The sequence below is a fragment of the Drosophila miranda genome (genome assembly GCF_003369915.1).
Source record: "Drosophila miranda strain MSH22 chromosome Y unlocalized genomic scaffold, D.miranda_PacBio2.1 Contig_Y2_pilon, whole genome shotgun sequence".
Classification (NCBI taxonomy): Eukaryota; Metazoa; Arthropoda; class Insecta; order Diptera; family Drosophilidae; genus Drosophila; species Drosophila miranda.
Window position 1 is genome coordinate 8,081,596 of NW_022881614.1, and position 17,781 is coordinate 8,099,376.

The 17,781-nt window shown below is 44.3% G+C and overlaps 3 long non-coding RNA genes across 3 annotated transcripts; 1 reads left to right on the plus strand and 2 right to left on the minus strand.

Annotated features, from left to right (window-relative positions):
- Positions 1–5,883: 5,883 nt before the first annotated feature.
- LOC117192785 lies at positions 5,884–6,670 on the minus strand. The gene is made up of 2 exons (XR_004474442.1): positions 5,984–6,670; positions 5,884–5,924 (listed from the first exon to the last, which is right to left on the minus strand). It is a non-coding gene; the product is annotated as an uncharacterized LOC117192785 (long non-coding RNA).
- Positions 6,671–6,686: 16 nt separating this feature from the next.
- On the plus strand, positions 6,687–14,326 carry LOC117192787. The gene is made up of 2 exons (XR_004474444.1): positions 6,687–7,720; positions 11,838–14,326. It is a non-coding gene; the product is annotated as an uncharacterized LOC117192787 (long non-coding RNA).
- Positions 11,755–11,887, minus strand: LOC117192786. The gene is made up of 2 exons (XR_004474443.1): positions 11,855–11,887; positions 11,755–11,795 (listed from the first exon to the last, which is right to left on the minus strand). It is a non-coding gene; the product is annotated as an uncharacterized LOC117192786 (long non-coding RNA).
- Positions 14,327–17,781: the final 3,455 nt, after the last annotated feature.

The following is a 17,781-nucleotide window of genomic DNA, read 5'->3' on the forward strand; positions in this document are numbered from 1 at the left end:
CTCCTCGCTGGCTGCATTCGTCGTCAATGAGCTTCTGACTTGGCGAGTCGAAAGCTCTGTTGAGCTCTCGTGACGCACCTACAAAATTGGTGGCGTTGTCGCAATATAGGTCAGAACTCAATCCACGTCGTGCAAAGAACCGTTTTAGCGCCGCGATGAACGCATTTGAGCTTAAGTCCGACACGATCTCTATATGGCAGGCCTTTGTTGCAAAGCATACAAATATGCACAGATACACCTTTACTGGGCGATTTCCTCGCATGTGAAAGTGCATCCATATTGGTCCAGCAAAGTCCAGTCCAGCGCGCTCGAAGGGGTAGATATTGCCTCGCACTCGGTTAGCTGGCAGCGCTCCCATCAGCTGTGTTTCAGCGAGCGGCCGACGACGAAAGCATGGTATGCAGCCACGGATCACCCTGCGGGCAAGTTTCCTGCAATTGATTACCCAATATCTCTGTCGCAAAAAGGCACATAGCGATTGTGCCCCGGCATGTAAATTCTTTCGATGTGTGAGTTCAACAAGCGCCTCTACCACTTTATGGTTGCTCGGCATTAAGATGGGATGCCTTGTGTCAAATGGCAATTCGGCATTGGACAACCTTCCGCCGACTCGAATAATAGTTATTCCCTCTTCCTCTTGTAAAAACGGGCTTAAACTCTGAATTCTCGCTGATTTGATCACCTTTCCTTTTTTAAGCTTAATGAATTCCTCATGCAAGCTCAACTGCTGCACATTATATACAATATAGCGCAATCCGCCCTCCATTTCAGCTGCAGTAAGGTTGCCTGTTTCATTTGAGTTTGATCTCAACGATATTCTACGCCAGCGAAAAATATAGCTAAAAACTCGCTGCAATTTGAGGAAATCATTTGCAAATTTGCATCTCCCCACGACATCTAACTTCTCATTACTTTCTACCTTTCCAACTGTCAGCGAGAACTTACATTTCCTCTCCTCTGGAACTGTTTGTATTTCCTCACTCCAATTAAATTTGGTCCAGTCATCTGCTGCGTCCATTCAAAATTCTGGACCGTTCCACCACATCGTTGACTTGCTCAATTCGGTTACCAATAATCCCCTAGATACAATATCTGCAGGGTTTGATTTGGTGTCGACCTTGAACCAATCATGTACATGTGTGAGCTCTTGTATTTGAGCCACCCTATTGGCAACGAAGGTGGTCCATCGACTAGCATGTGACGACAGCCAATTTAACACAATTGTGGAGTCCGTGAAATAGTTAACCTTCTCTACTGGTATGTGAAGACAGGCGCATACCTTTGCCATTAGCTTGGCCACTAACAATGCCCCTTGTAACTCTAAGCGTGGCAATGATGTTACCCTAACTGGGGCTACTTTGGACTTGGCCGTTACCAGTCGCACCGAAATTCCTCCCCCTTCATCCCTAACACGAGCATAAATTACGCCGCCGTAAGCTCTGTTGGATGCGTCAGAGAAACCAAACAGTTGCAAAGTGCATGGGTCGGCCGTAATTGGAATTGAGGATCGCGGAATTGAAAATTTGTCAATTAGTTTCAGTTCTTCTCTATATCGAAGCCATTGAGTTGCGTAGCTTGCTGGTAACTCCTCGTCCCAATCCTGCTTTAGAAGCCAAAGTTCCTGAACAAAGATCTTGCCCAAGATCAGCAAGGGACTCAAGAACCCTAACGGATCAAACACCTGAGCCAATTCGGACAGCACTGATCGCTTCGTGGCGATTGCGGAGACCTTTATGTTAAAGCAAAATTGGAATTTGTCCTCTAGACTTGACCAATATATCCCCAAAGTTTTAGCTGCGTCCTCTGTTTTTAGCATCAGGGGCTCTAGGCTGGTGTTGTTGTCCATTCCTTGATAATTGCTGCGCCATTTGTGCAGCTCGAACTTTCCTAGCCCTAATAATTCGGTCACTTGTTCTTTCAACTTTGTCAGTTCCTCTTTTGATTCGGCTCCACACAGCATATCATCCATATAGAAACTTCGCTTTACTGCCTCTCTAGCTAACGGAAATTTTTCCGCGTACCTATCGACCAAGTAATAGAGGCAACGTACTGCCAGGAACGGCGCCGAATTTGTTCCATAAGTGACCGTGTTTAGGCGTAGCACCTGGATAGGATCCGAAACGTTGCATCGCCATAAAATGCATTGATAGTTTCTATGTGGTTGCGCAACCAATATTTGACGGTACATTTTCTTTATGTCGGCCGTAAGGGCGTATCTATAGAAACGGAACCTGGTCAAAGTCGCGAACAGATCAGGCTGTAACGTTGGACCAACAAAGGTTGCGTCTTTCAGTGACCTGCCATTGCTAGATCTACATGAGGCATCAAATACGACTCGTAACTTGGTCGTCAAACTCTCTGGGCGAATAACCGGATGATGTGGCATGAAGTATTCGACCTTTTCTTGTCCGGCGGGCTCTATTGCCTTTAAATGCCCTAACTGGCGATATTCTTCAATAAATTAAACATATTGCTCCTTCAGCGCTTGGCTACGATTTAACCTCTTCTCTAAATTCAAGAACCTGGTAAGTGCGATTTGATAAGTTTCGCCTAACTCAACTTTAGGATTCTTAAAGGGCAGAGCTACCACTAAATGTCCTGAGGCCTCCTGCTTAACATGCGTCACAAAACAATCTTCGCACTGTTTTTCTTCCTCAGAGAACTTATCTACTGTTTCAGGGACTTCTTCACACTTCCAAAACCTTTGTACGAGCTCTTGCAGCTGATCATTTTTCGACACCTTTCGTTCAATGTCAGTTGCTAACAGTGCAACTTCAGAAGATTTCGTGAATTCACCTACGACGACCCAGCCTAACAGAGACTTTTGAAGCCTTGGAAGGTGTGCTCCTAGTTTTATTTGCCCTGCTACAATTAGCTTGAAAAACAATGTGACTCCAACTAGCATGTTAATATCTTCCCCGGACTGAAATGTAGGGTCGGCCAGCGTAACTCCCTTGGGTGGAACCCACTCTGAACAAATTCCTGAGCTTGTTGGGTTATACTGAGTTATTTCCTTCAGCACACAGAAGTCCTCGGTAGTCATATATCTGGTGACTCTAGATTTAAAAGTCGCTTGCACCTCTCCCATAACTTGAGATGTTGCATTTCCAATACCACTGAGTTGTATGACTGAGTCGCGCATTTCTATGCCCAGGGCCGAGACTATCCTAGCCGTCAGAAAATTTAATTGACTACCGGAATCTAACACGCACCTGCAATTGCGATATGCTCCGTCTATAGCTTTGATTTGAACTACAGCGGTCGCAAGAAAGTTGGTGGATGATCTAGACAATAGGGAGCTATGCAGTGACTTTGGCTCTTGCAACTCCTGCCCTTTGAGCCCCGGCTCATTGGCAACAATAGGTATCTCTCGATGCAGAAGTTCATGATGCGGCTTGATGCAAATCCTACATCGCGGACCATTACAGTTTCTAGTTGTATGTCGCTTGCTAAAACAAATCAGGCACAGCGAATGCTTCTTCGCCTCATGGTAACGTTGTACTGGTGATAGTTCGTTAAACCTTTGACACCCTTTCAATCCATGGGTCCCAGGACAAACGTAGCAGCCATTGCTGCCTATTGTTGCAGCTAAGGTCGCATTTTTCATCTCACCTTTACCACTGGCTCCATTGCCTCGCCGAACTTCCCTATTTGCCATATTGACTCCTCTGTTTATCAGAAACTGCGATAACAATGACCACGACGGTAACTTTTGGCAATCCCACTGAACTTCCCACCTATCCATTGTATCTTCATCAAGCTTTGTGCGAATCAGATGGAAAATTACTGCATCCAGAATCTCCTTATCGTCGCTTAACGACTTGAGTGCTACTTCGGGCATTTACATTGTCTACCAGCACTCTCAGTCCCTCTGAGTCGGGTCTTTTTAGCCGCCTTAAGTTGAATAGCTCCTGTACATGTGATTGCAGAATAATTGCCTTATTTTCATAGCGATCTTTCAATAATCGTAGTGCCTTGCGATAATTAGGCCCTATTAATTCCAAACCCTCAATCGCACTTAACGGTCCAGCTCCTAACGATGATCTCAAATGAATAAATTTAGACAACTCATCCAATTCAGAGTCTGATTCTTTTAGAGTAGCAAAGGTGTTGTACCAGCTGGTCCCTTCCGTAAACTTTCCAGCGAGCTCAGGCAGCTTTAGCTTGGGAAGTCTCGATGAACGAGACACCTGTGTGCTATTTAGAAGATCACCTACATTGGACTGCCGCCGTCCCCTACTTCCAAGACAGCTTAGTAACTTGGCCTTTAATTCGCAATAAACCTCCTCAGCTTCATAGCGGCTTTCATATTCGCTGGCGTCATCGCTATCGTGTTCAATTAAAGCCTGAATGTTGCAGAATTGATTAAAGTTTGTCTCAATTAGACTTAACCTGGCTTCCAGCTCCGCAGCCGCCATGGAGTCGCTATTTTTTTTCGATATAGACCTTGTTACGGACAAAGGAATTCATTAACGCCGTTCGAGAAGTGAGCACCTCCGCATCTTTACCCTTTCTAGGTGCCATTTGCACTGACTATTTACACCGGTGTTACCCTTGACAATTTAACAATAAAAAATACTCAATATTGGCATGAGTAAGTAACACGGTACCAAGTTTAGCCACTCTATTCAATAAGCGGCTAACTTTAAATTTTCACTACACTGCCCAATTCAATAATTGATCAACAATTGACCACTGTGCGCCACTGTACCAAAATGTGTACTTGCGCCCCAACGAACCGGCAGGCAAAGAAGAAACGACTACAAAGTTAAATCAATGTCAAATAGCAATTACTGTTCTTTAGGTGCCGGCTTGTAACTGCATATATATGCAAGTATGTATGTGCCTTGCTTCAACGTATAGCAGTGCACGCAATAGGCTGTATGTGTGTATGCAGATACCTAAGCGCTCAAGCTAACTGTAATTGTAATCTGCTTTCTACACGAGACCCCGCTTACAGAACAATTAAAGCGCAGAAGTCTCAAGGCCGCGACCACTTGACACTAAAACAATTGTATTGTTTTAAGATTATTCACACACATCGAATTGGAAATAAACATGCCTGCAAGAAATATTAGATGCTCAAAGCAGTTCACACTCACAATTCGATACCGAAGCCGCTGTCGCACTCGCCGTCAGCCAGACTCAGGGTGAAATATTTATTGAGTTCCAGTCGTGAACTCCATCCGGTAATTGAACCTTCTCCAAAGGTCCCTGCTCGGGCGCCAAATGTACGAGCTAAGTCCCTCCAACAGTTTTCCAGTGGAATCCGTCTACACAATTAAGACCTTCCTTAATCCGCTCGATGTAGTTCCTTGCTCGTTCGTTTTATTTCGGTATGTCTCTTAAATCTAGTGATCATAATTCAGATCGTTTTGGCTCGATACTATTGATACTATCGATTGCGCTTCTTTATATGTACATAATGTAACGCGCCAACTTCAAATTAATTCATAATTTTAGTAATATTTACATATTAATTCAAATATTCAAATTGTTAACCTTTATAAAGTAATTTAATCCTATATTCTATTAAGGGGCGTCAACAGATGCCCTGCGATAAAGACAGGAAAGTAGCAGTTGGATTCAAAGATCCAAAAGAGGAATCAGAGGTATTTGTGCAGAAAATTGAAGGCTGAGCAAAAGACATTCAGATCTCTCTTTGAGGTGTCTTGTGCTGAAAACATTGCACATCGCCTTCAATTCTAGGCACAGACGTATGATATACATATAGTAGAGCTTGATTGCATGCATTTTATTAGTAATTGCATAAATATAACTAAAAACACATAAATACATACATATCGACACATACAGACTATTTGGACGCAACATTAACTGTTGAGTCCAGGAACGTGAGAATTGCGGATAAAACACAATCGCTTATCTTCATAGGTACTTAGGCGTTGGTTGCGTTTTATTTCCTATTTGCAAAAGGAGGTTAATACATTTAGTCTTATATGTAGGTAATATATCTACGCACGCTTCGTCTTTTCTCCCCGCTCTTTCTTCGACTGCTCAAACTAATGTGACCTTCTTGTCTTTTCATAGTGTGGCCATTTTTCTTCTCTCTTTTTTCTTTATGTAGGGTATCTGTGCCCTTGCTTAAAACTAAGTATATATAAGCTAATTTTTCTCGACAACATCCCCACCACCGTGAATCAAGCACGCTCGTGATTCACAATATGTCTAGCTTTGCCAGCATACAGGTTGGGCGGTGTAGAACTCCAGCCGTCGTCTTTACAGTGGCTGAGCGAACCTGTCCGTCGCGTCCAGGCGTGACTGCTAGAATAACTCCCTTTTTCCATTGAGATCGATGAAGGTTCTTATCACAGATAAGAACAATGTCCATTTCAGCGAGTGGTGGCACTGGGTGATGCCACTTTGTCCGTCTGCATAGGTCTGGTAGGTACTCATTGAGCCACTTGTTCCATAATGAGTGTGAGATCTGCTGAGCGATGCGCCATTCCTTTCGAGTTGGCTGGTACTTCTCCTCTTGTGGATGTGGCGTCTGGCTAGAATTGGGAGAACCTAAAAGAAAGTGATTAGGGGTTATCGGATCGTCTGTGGGGTTATCCAGAGCAATGTGTGTAAGCGGTCTGGAATTTACTATGTTTTCAGCGTTACACATTAGGCTATACAGTATGTCTTCTTTCAGGTTTTTGTCATGCAGCGCTGTCCCTATGGCCCTCTTCACACTGCGTACCAATCTTTCCCAGCACCCACCTGCATGGGGGTTTAGCGGGCAATTAAACAGCCATTCGATCTGCTTGGTTGACAACTCGTTCGCTATTCTAATGTGATCGATGTCCTGTAATTCTCTTTTCAATTCACGCTCAGCTCCCACCAAATTGGTACCATTGTCAGATCGGATTCTTACTGGTCTTCCGCGCCGCGCCATGAAGTTATGCAATACTCGAAGACACGTATCTGTTGTCAGGTCCCTGGCAATTTCCAAATGAATTGCTCTTATTGTAAGGCATGTAAATATGCATATCCAGCGTTTCTCGGTACTCCTTCCTCTTACAATCAGAAACGGTCCCATATAGTCGATTCCAACATATGAGAATGGGCGTACGTACGGAGAGAGTCTGTCCTTAGGAAGTTGTCCCATTAATGGCATTTTTGGTGAAGCTCTCTGGATTTTACAAGTCATACAATTTCTAGCTGCACGGCGAACCTCCTGTCGGCAGTGTGGTCTGTAGTACTTTCTGCGTATTTCTGCTATAATTGTGTTTTCATTCTGGTGTTTCCATAGCTCGTGATAATGTCGCACGATCAATTTTGTAACGTGATGCCCTTGGGGCATTAATATTGGACGCCTGTTTTCTTCTCCAACCGAACATGCGTTATTAATACGCCCATTCATTCGGATCACTCCTCTTCCGTCTATGATCGGAGACAACTTCCACAGCTTGCTGTTCTTTTCGATGCACTGTCCAGTCAATAGCGCAACCCGCTCATCATGAAATGCAACATCCTGTACATTGCGGATCACTATGAGTACAGCTTCTTCAATTTCAGCTACATCAAGGTAGACCTTTCGTTTGATCTTACGATCACACATCCTGTAGACCCAAGCGACAACTCGCATCAGCCTTGTAAATGAAGAGAACCTTTCCAGCAACTCCCTGAATACGATATTGACAGATCCATCTGAAGACATCTCATTGATTGGTAACGTAAACTTGCTTCTTAGTTCCAGTTCCGTGTCACCAACGTCTGAAGTTCCTAGGTTCCATTGACTTGCGTCCTCTTGAAGGAATTGAGGGCCTCTCAATCAGGAGGTTTCTCGAGTTCCAGATCTGAGTTTGGTGCCAAAGTCTGCCGGGTTATCCTTAGTAGGCACCCAATGTCAATCTTCCAAGCTTGTGGCTTCAAGTATCTCGTCAATTCTGTGTCCTACATATGGCTTATATTTTCTGTGATCTGATTTAATCCATGCTAAGACAGTCTTGGAATCGGACCACATGTGGACACATTTGGGGTTGACGTCGTGACCCTCAAGAATACATTTCCTGAGACGAGTTCCTAGCACTGCCGCCTGTAGCTCGAGCCTGGGTATGGTCGATAGTTTCATTGGGGCACACTTGGTCTTTCCCATTATAAATGCGGACTTCCATCCAGATTTCGTACGTATGCGCCAGTATCCAACTGCTGCATAAGCTGACTCACTCGCATCGCAAAATATGTGTAGTTCAATTGGTTCCCCAAAGAACTCTTCAGCGTAACATCGGGGTATCCTTATCTTGCATGCTTGGCTTAGGCTGCGCAACCAACATTTCCATTGCTTTATATCGTCGCCCTCAATTGGCTGGTCCCACTCTGTTCGCTTTTGCCATATTGACTGCAGAAGCAGTTTAGCGATCAGGGAATATTCGGCTAGAATTCCAAATGGGTCAAACACAGACATAACCACTCGCAATACTTCTCGCTTAGACGGTATTCTTGATTCTGAAAAGATTGATGCGTGTACAAATTCGTCGCTGCGTGTACACCAGTACATTCCCAGGACCTTTTGATAATGCAAAGATTCATCCCTATCAAGAGTTATGGGTTCAGCTACTTGTTCGTTACCAAAAACCTTGTTGAAGAATTTCGAATTGGATACAAACTTTCTCAGCTCGAATCCTCCCTTTTTGTGAATGTCAACTATCTCCTTCACGACTCTCACAGCCGATTCTTCGGATGAAAAACAATGCACCAAATCGTCCACATAATGGTTTTTAATAATGACATTCACCGCATCTGGATACGATTCCTTAAATTCAAGTGCGTTTCTATTTTTCACATATTGAGCAGAGGCCGGTGAACATTTGGCTCCAAAGGTCATGACCTGCATTTCATACTCCTTCATCTCGTCGCCTGGATTCTTCCTCCATAGTATGCGTTGGGCACATCGATCCTCCTTTCGTATTATGACTTGGTGGAACATTTCTGCTATGTCAGCACAGACTCCAATCGGTTTCTGTCTGAACCTCATAAGAATGTCCGTTAAGGATTGATACCCGTCGGGGCCAGTCATGAGCATGGAGTTTAACGACACTCCATCGACTTCTGCAGCCGCGTCGAAAACAATTCTCAACTTGCCGGGCTTGTTAGGATTTAAAACCCCAAAATGAGGCAGGAACCATTCTTTTTTCTTGTCCACTTCCAGTTCATTGCTTGTGATATGCCGAATGTATGACTTTTCTTCGTATGCTTCCATCAGGTCGCAATATTTTCTGTAGTACTCTGGATCATGTATACATTTTCTTTCCAAAGACAATTGTCTCTTTATTGCCATTTTCTTGCTGTCAGGCAAGACGACGTCATCCACTTTCCATAGTAATCCCGTTTCAAAACGGTCACCAATACGTTTTGTCGTGGTTGATAGCAATCGGTTCGATCTCTCAGTTTCTCGACCTTCTACGTGGTTCTTCACAATCCGCACATCCATTTCCGAATTCGTGATGTAGTCTCGCACCAACTGTTCAATGTGCTCGTCATTGTGTTTAACCAGATGTACGGCCTTTACATTACTCATGGGTCCTGATTCTCCGCGACATTTTCCATACGCAACCCATCCCAGATTGGTTAATGCAATGGCTGGCCCAACGTATCCCATAGATCTCATTTGCTTTGGAGCTATCAAATGTAGGTTATCTAGTCCGATTAGTATTTCAGGTCTAGCATTTCTATAGCCTTTCACAGGAATACTCTTTATGTGTGGGTATTGCGAACTTAGCTCAGACATGTTTACGGATTGCTTCGGCAGCCGTAAATCCTTAATAGTCCTTACTCCGTTTAGTGCATAGACCTTGCCTCCACGTTCATCAGATATTCCAATATTAAATAGGCTGACCAATTCCGTTGATGTCTTTTCTCCAAACCATTGCAATGTCAGACTTTCTTTGGGCCCATGTAATCCTAACTCGTCTGCCAGGCTTTCATTTATAAGGGTTACTGCAGAACCTTCATCCAAAAAGGCGTGGCACCTCACTATTTTATTTTTAGCATGAAGATTAACAGGCAATATCTTAAACAAAATCATTGAGCTAGCCTCATGCGTTGCTGTTCCTGTGAACTTTACTTCCTCGCCTGGTTGATTAACTGATTCTGCATGGAGCAAACGGTGAATGCGTTTGGCACATCCATCAAGTCCACATTGGTGATGTCGTCTACATTTTTGACTACGATGGCCGTACTTTAGGCAATTGAAGCATAATTTTCTTTCCCTTACATGCTGCCATTTTTTTTCAAGTTCTAACTGGGCAAATGAGTTACAGTTTTCCAAGTCGTGTTTCCCATTGCAGGCGGAGCACGCCTTCATGGTTACAAGTCCGATGTCGTTTGCATGGAATAGTCTCGACTTTTCCTTCTTTGGCTTGAACGTCGCCTGATCGTCAACCAATCCTGCGTCTTGCACTTCTTCGGCCAATCCCTGAAGCCATAGACTTAAATGACTGATCGATTTTTCATCTCCTAGTTGCTTGGAATGGCGTGCCCACTCCAGTCTCTGTTGCACTGGCAACTTTAAGATTAACTCCTCCATTAATGTTGGGTTTTTTAACTGCTGATGTGCGTTAGCTGCTTCTAAGAATGAAGCCAAGTTTTGTACCTTCATTTTGAACTCTACTAATTGTTCCAATCTCCCTTCGCGAATGCTCGGAAATTCTCTAACGCGACTAATCTGGCTTTTTACGAGTTTCTCCGGTCTACCAAAATTTTGTTTAAGGGTCTCTAAAATATTTGAAACGTTAGAACTGTGAATAAGCAAACATTCAACGGTCTCCCTAGCCTGTCACTGTATCCGTACTCTGCAGTGGTCATAGTGAAAGCTTCGTTGAACATTGGCCACTCTCCGGGAGCACCATTAAACTCCGGTAGATCGTACAATTTTCTTTGCGTTTCCTGAGAAGGAACCGGTTGCCTTGGTGATGAGACTGCGTCTGATATCACTGAGGGCTCAGCCGTAGTTGATTGTGGTCCTGGCTCGCCAGTTGTCCTTCCACTAATACCAAGGGATCGCAGAAGTATATTAGTTTTTTCCATTTGAATTTGATTCATCCGCAGAACTTTCATTTGGAACTGCTGCATTTGCATTGCATTGGCCCGCTGACCTTCTTGCATTTGGCGCCACATCTCCATCATAACGTTAACAACGCCATGTGATTGGGCTTCTTTTGATGTGCCGGGCCCGGCCCCCTCCATATTTGAGTCTTCACCTTGCGCGGTTTCTCTTTCCACTTTTCCCATCTCAACGTTGTCCTCATTCATTTCATCCGTTGCCCTTAATTTGCTCATTGCTCTGGTAATCATCACCCGCAGACTAACCTTTCCCCAAATCAACAATCAAATTGGCACTTAACAAACAAACCACAATCCAGAAATTTTCACTCGATTTCATCAGCCAACTGCGCACTCAAGCCTCTAGTTGCTGGCCCGCAAGAACTTCGTTGGTTAGAGCGAGATGGCAGTATGTGCACGATCTCGCATACATACATATAAATGTGCGCTTTTTTCAGCTGCCTGACGTGCGCACCCACGTTGGCCTCCGTGTTCTGCAATGTTTATTATCCACCCACGAGCGAGATGACCGTCTCCTTGTGGGTTCCGACGCTTCTCCAATGTCCAGTATACTTCAGTGCTTGCACCACGAGTCTCTGCCCGTCTTCGTACAAACTCCAAAAACTCTAGCGCCATTGGCCACCAGAAGCGAAATAAAAGATGTTGAGTCCAGGAACGTGAGAATTGCGGATAAAACACAATCGCTTATCTTCATAGGTACTTAGGCGTTGGTTGCGTTTTATTTCCTATTTGCAAAAGGAGGTTAATACATTTAGTCTTATATGTAGGTAATATATCTACGCACGCTTCGTCTTTTCTCCCCGCTCTTTCTTCGACTACTCAAACTAATGTGACCTTCTTGTCTTTTCATAGTGTGGCCATTTTTCTTCTCTCTTTTTTCTTTATGTAGGGTATCTGTGCCCTTGCTTAAAACTAAGTATATATAAGCTCATTTTTCTCGACAACATCCCCACCACCGTGAATCAAGCACGCTCGTGATTCACAATATGTCTAGCTTTGCCAGCATACAGGTTGGGCGGTGTAGAACTCCAGCCGTCGTCTTTACAGTGGCTGAGCGAACCTGTCCGTCGCGTCCAGGCGTGACTGCTAGAATAACTCCCTTTTTCCATTGAGATCGATGAAGGTTCTTATCACAGATAAGAACAATGTCCATTTCAGCGAGTGGTGGCACTGGGTGATGCCACTTTGTCCGTCTGCATAGGTCTGGTAGGTACTCATTGAGCCACTTGTTCCATAATGAGTGTGAGATCTGCTGAGCGATGCGCCATTCCTTTCGAGTTGGCTGGTACTTCTCCTCTTGTGGATGTGGCGTCTGGCTAGAATTGGGAGAACCTAAAAGAAAGTGATTAGGGGTTATCGGATCGTCTGTGGGGTTATCCAGAGCAATGTGTGTAAGCGGTCTGGAATTTACTATGTTTTCAGCGTTACACATTAGGCTATACAGTATGTCTTCTTTCAGGTTTTTGTCATGCAGCGCGTGTCCTATGGCCCTCTTCACACTGCGTACCAATCTTTCCCAGCACCCACCTGCATGGGGGTTTAGCGGGCAATTAAACAGCCATTCGATCTGCTTGGTTGACAACTCGTTCGCTATTCTAATGTGATCGATGTCCTGTAATTCTCTTTTCAATTCACGCTCAGCTCCCACCAAATTGGTACCATTGTCAGATCGGATTCTTACTGGTCTTTCGCGCCGCGCCATGAAGTTATGCAATACTCGAAGACACGTATCTGTTGTCAGGTCCCTGGCAATTTCCAAATGAATTGCTCTTATTGTAAGGCATGTAAATATGCATATCCAGCGTTTCTCGGTACTCCTTCCTCTTACAATCAGAAACGGTCCCATATAGTCGATTCCAACATATGAGAATGGGCGTACGTACGGAGAGAGTCTGTCCTTAGGAAGTTGTCCCATTAATGGCATTTTTGGTGAAGCTCTCTGGATTTTACAAGTCATACAATTTCTAGCTGCACGGCGAACCTCCTGTCGGCAGTGTGGTCTGTAGTACTTTCTGCGTATTTCTGCTATAATTGTGTTTTCATTCTGGTGTTTCCATAGCTCGTGATAATGTCGCACGATCAATTTTGTAACGTGATGCTCTTGGGGCATTAATATTGGACGCCTGTTTTCTTCTCCAACCGAACATGCGTTATTAATACGCCCATTCATTCGGATCACTCCTCTTCCGTCTATGATCGGAGACAACTTCCACAGCTTGCTGTTCTTTTCGATGCACTGTCCAGTCAATAGCGCCACCCGCTCATCATGAAATGCAACATCCTGTACATTGCGGATCACTATGAGTACAGCTTCTTCAATTTCAGCTACATCAAGGTAGACCTTTCGTTTGATCTTACGATCACACATCCTGTAGACCCAAGCGACAACTCGCATCAGCCTTGTAAATGAAGAGAACCTTTCCAGCAACTCCCTGAATACGATATTGACAGATCCATCTGAAGACATCTCATTGATTGATAACGTAAACTTGCTTCTTAGTTCCAGTTCCGTGTCACCAACGTCTGAAGTTCCTAGGTTCCATTGACTTGCGTCCTCTTGAAGGAATTGAGGGCCTCTCAATCAGGAGGTTTCTCGAGTTCCAGATCTGAGTTTGGTGCCAAAGTCTGCCGGGTTATCCTTAGTAGGCACCCAATGTCAATCTTCCAAGCTTGTGGCTTCAAGTATCTCGTCAATTCTGTGTCCTACATATGGCTTATATTTTCTGTGATCTGATTTAATCCATGCTAAGACAGTCTTGGAATCGGACCACATGTGGACACATTTGGGGTTGACGTCGTGACCCTCAAGAATACATTTCCTGAGACGAGTTCCTAGCACTGCCGCCTGTAGCTCGAGCCTGGGTATGGTCGATAGTTTCATTGGGGCACACTTGGTCTTTCCCATTATAAATGCGGACTTCCATCCAGATTTCGTACGTATGCGCCAGTATCCAACTGCTGCATAAGCTGACTCACTCGCATCGCAAAATATGTGTAGTTCAATTGGTTCCCCAAAGAACTCTTCAGCGTAACATCGGGGTATCCTTATCTTGCATGCTTGGCTTAGGCTGCGCAACCAACATTTCCATTGCTTTATATCGTCGCCCTCAATTGGCTGGTCCCACTCTGTTCGCTTTTGCCATATTGACTGCAGAAGCAGTTTAGCGATCAGGGAATATTCGGCTAGAATTCCAAATGGGTCAAACACAGACATAACCACTCGCAATACTTCTCGCTTAGACGGTATTCTTGATTCTGAAAAGATTGATGCGTGTACAAATTCGTCGCTGCGTGTACACCAGTACATTCCCAGGACCTTTTGATAATGCAAAGATTCATCCCTATCAAGAGTTATGGGTTCAGCTACTTGTTCGTTACCAAAAACCTTGTTGAAGAATTTCGAATTGGATACAAACTTTCTCAGCTCGAATCCTCCCTTTTTGTGAATGTCAACTATCTCCTTCACGACTCTCACAGCCGATTCTTCGGATGAAAAACAATGCACCAAATCGTCCACATAATGGTTTTTAATAATGACATTCACCGCATCTGGATACGATTCCTTAAATTCAAGTGCGTTTCTATTTTTCACATATTGAGCAGAGGCCGGTGAACATTTGGCTCCAAAGGTCATGACCTGCATTTCATACTCCTTCATCTCGTCGCCTGGATTCTTCCTCCATAGTATGCGTTGGGCACATCGATCCTCCTTTCGTATTATGACTTGGTGGAACATTTCTGCTATGTCAGCACAGACTCCAATCGGTTTCTGTCTGAACCTCATAAGAATGTCCGTTAAGGATTGATACCCGTCGGGGCCAGTCATGAGCATGGAGTTTAACGACACTCCATCGACTTCTGCAGCCGCGTCGAAAACAATTCTCAACTTGCCGGGCTTGTTAGGATTTAAAACCCCAAAATGAGGCAGGAACCATTCTTTTTTCTTGTCCACTTCCAGTTCATTGCTTGTGATATGCCGAATGTATGACTTTTCTTCGTATGCTTCCATCAGGTCGCAATATTTTCTGTAGTACTCTGGATCATGTATACATTTTCTTTCCAAAGACAATTGTCTCTTTATTGCCATTTTCTTGCTGTCAGGCAAGACGACGTCATCCACTTTCCATAGTAATCCCGTTTCAAAACGGTCACCAATACGTTTTGTCGTGGTTGATAGCAATCGGTTCGATCTCTCAGTTTCTCGACCTTCTACGTGGTTCTTCACAATCCGCACATCCATTTCCGAATTCGTGATGTAGTCTCGCACCAACTGTTCAATGTGCTCGTCATTGTGTTTAACCAGATGTACGGCCTTTACATTACTCATGGGTCCTGATTCTCCGCGACATTTTCCATACGCAACCCATCCCAGATTGGTTAATGCAATGGCTGGCCCAACGTATCCCATAGATCTCATTTGCTTTGGAGCTATCAAATGTAGGTTATCTAGTCCGATTAGTATTTCAGGTCTAGCATTTCTATAGCCTTTCACAGGAATACTCTTTATGTGTGGGTATTGCGAACTTAGCTCAGACATGTTTACGGATTGCTTCGGCAGCCGTAAATCCTTAATAGTCCTTACTCCGTTTAGTGCATAGACCTTGCCTCCACGTTCATCAGATATTCCAATATTAAATAGGCTGACCAATTCCGTTGATGTCTTTTCTCCAAACCATTGCAATGTCAGACTTTCTTTGGGCCCATGTAATCCTAACTCGTCTGCCAGGCTTTCATTTATAAGGGTTACTGCAGAACCTACATCCAAAAAGGCGTGGCACCTCACTATTTTATTTTTAGCATGAAGATTAAAAGGCAATATCTTAAACAAAATCATTGAGCTAGCCTCATGCGTTGCTGTTCCTGTGAACTTTACTTCCTCGCCTGGTTGATTAACTGATTCTGCATGGAGCAAACGGTGAATGCGTTTGGCACATCCATCAAGTCCACATTGGTGATGTCGTCTACATTTTTGACTACGATGGCCGTACTTTAGGCAATTGAAGCATAATTTTCTTTCCCTTACATGCTGCCATTTTTTTTTCAAGTTCTAACTGGGCAAATGAGTTACAGTTTTCCAAGTCGTGTTTCCCATTGCAGGCGGAGCACGCCTTCATGGTTACAAGTCCGATGTCGTTTGCATGGAATAGTCTCGACTTTTCCTTCTTTGGCTTGAACGTCGCCTGATCGTCAACCAATCCTGCGTCTTGCACTTCTTCGGCCAATCCCTGAAGCCATAGACTTAAATGACTGATCGATTTTTCATCTCCTAGTTGCTTGGAATGGCGTGCCCACTCCAGTCTCTGTTGCACTGGCAACTTTAAGATTAACTCCTCCATTAATGTTGGGTTTTTTAACTGCTGATGTGCGTTAGCTGCTTCTAAGAATGAAGCCAAGTTTTGTACCTTCATTTTGAACTCTACTAATTGTTCCAATCTCCCTTCGCGAATGCTCGGAAATTCTCTAACGCGACTAATCTGGCTTTTTACGAGTTTCTCCGGTCTACCAAAATTTTGTTTAAGGGTCTCTAAAATATTTGAAACGTTAGAACTGTGAATAAGCAAACATTCAACGGTCTCCCTAGCCTGTCACTGTATCCGTACTCTGCAGTGGTCATAGTGAAAGCTTCGTTGAACATTGGCCACTCTCCGGGAGCACCATTAAACTCCGGTAGATCGTACAATTTTCTTTGCGTTTCCTGAGAAGGAACCGGTTGCCTTGGTGATGAGACTGCGTCTGATATCACTGAGGGCTCAGCCGTAGTTGCTTGTGGTCCTGGCTCGCCAGTTGTCCTTCCACTAATACCAAGGGATCGCAGAAGTATATTAGTTTTTTCCATTTGAATTTGATTCATCCGCAGAACTTTCATTTGGAACTGCTGCATTTGCATTGCATTGGCCCGCTGACCTTCTTGCATTTGGCGCCACATCTCCATCATAACGTTAACAACGCCATGTGATTGGGCTTCTTTTGATGTGCCGGGCCCGGCCCCCTCCATATTTGAGTCTTCACCTTGCGCGGTTTCTCTTTCCACTTTTCCCATCTCAACGTTGTCCTCATCCATTTCATCCGTTGCCCTTAATTTGCTCATTGCTCTGGTAATCATCACCCGCAGACTAACCTTTCCCCAAATCAACAATCAAATTGGCACTTACCAAACAAACCACAATCCAGAAATTTTCATTCGATTTCATCAGCCAACTGCGCACTCAAGCCTCTAGTTGCTGGCCCGCAAGAACTTCGTTGGTTAGAGCGAGATGGCAGTATGTGCACGATCTCGCATACATACATATAGTGACATATCCATAATTCCCCACATCCCATACACATTATGTTTATGTACAATTCATCCACCCCATCCACACAAGTAACAGGACCCGACTCAAGAATCAATAACTGTTTCTTCCCATACTCCAAGCTAGGGCCCCCCATAATATAAACAATGGACCACATTGTTTCATCAACATTAGAATCACGCCACTCTCGAGAAATCGATTATTTAGAATCACGCCACTCATGAGGACCAATCAAAGCTAGACATAAAACCAAGGAGTATCACATTCCTAGCTCCGTCATGTAATGCAACACCGATCACCAGCAGTGGATGCCTTTCATCAAAGCCGACGCATCCCCAAATATCGATCCAGGCACGTACGCCACCGACACGAAGATGCAGCCGAGGAAAGCAACGCCCGAAGCCAGAGTCGGGAGTTC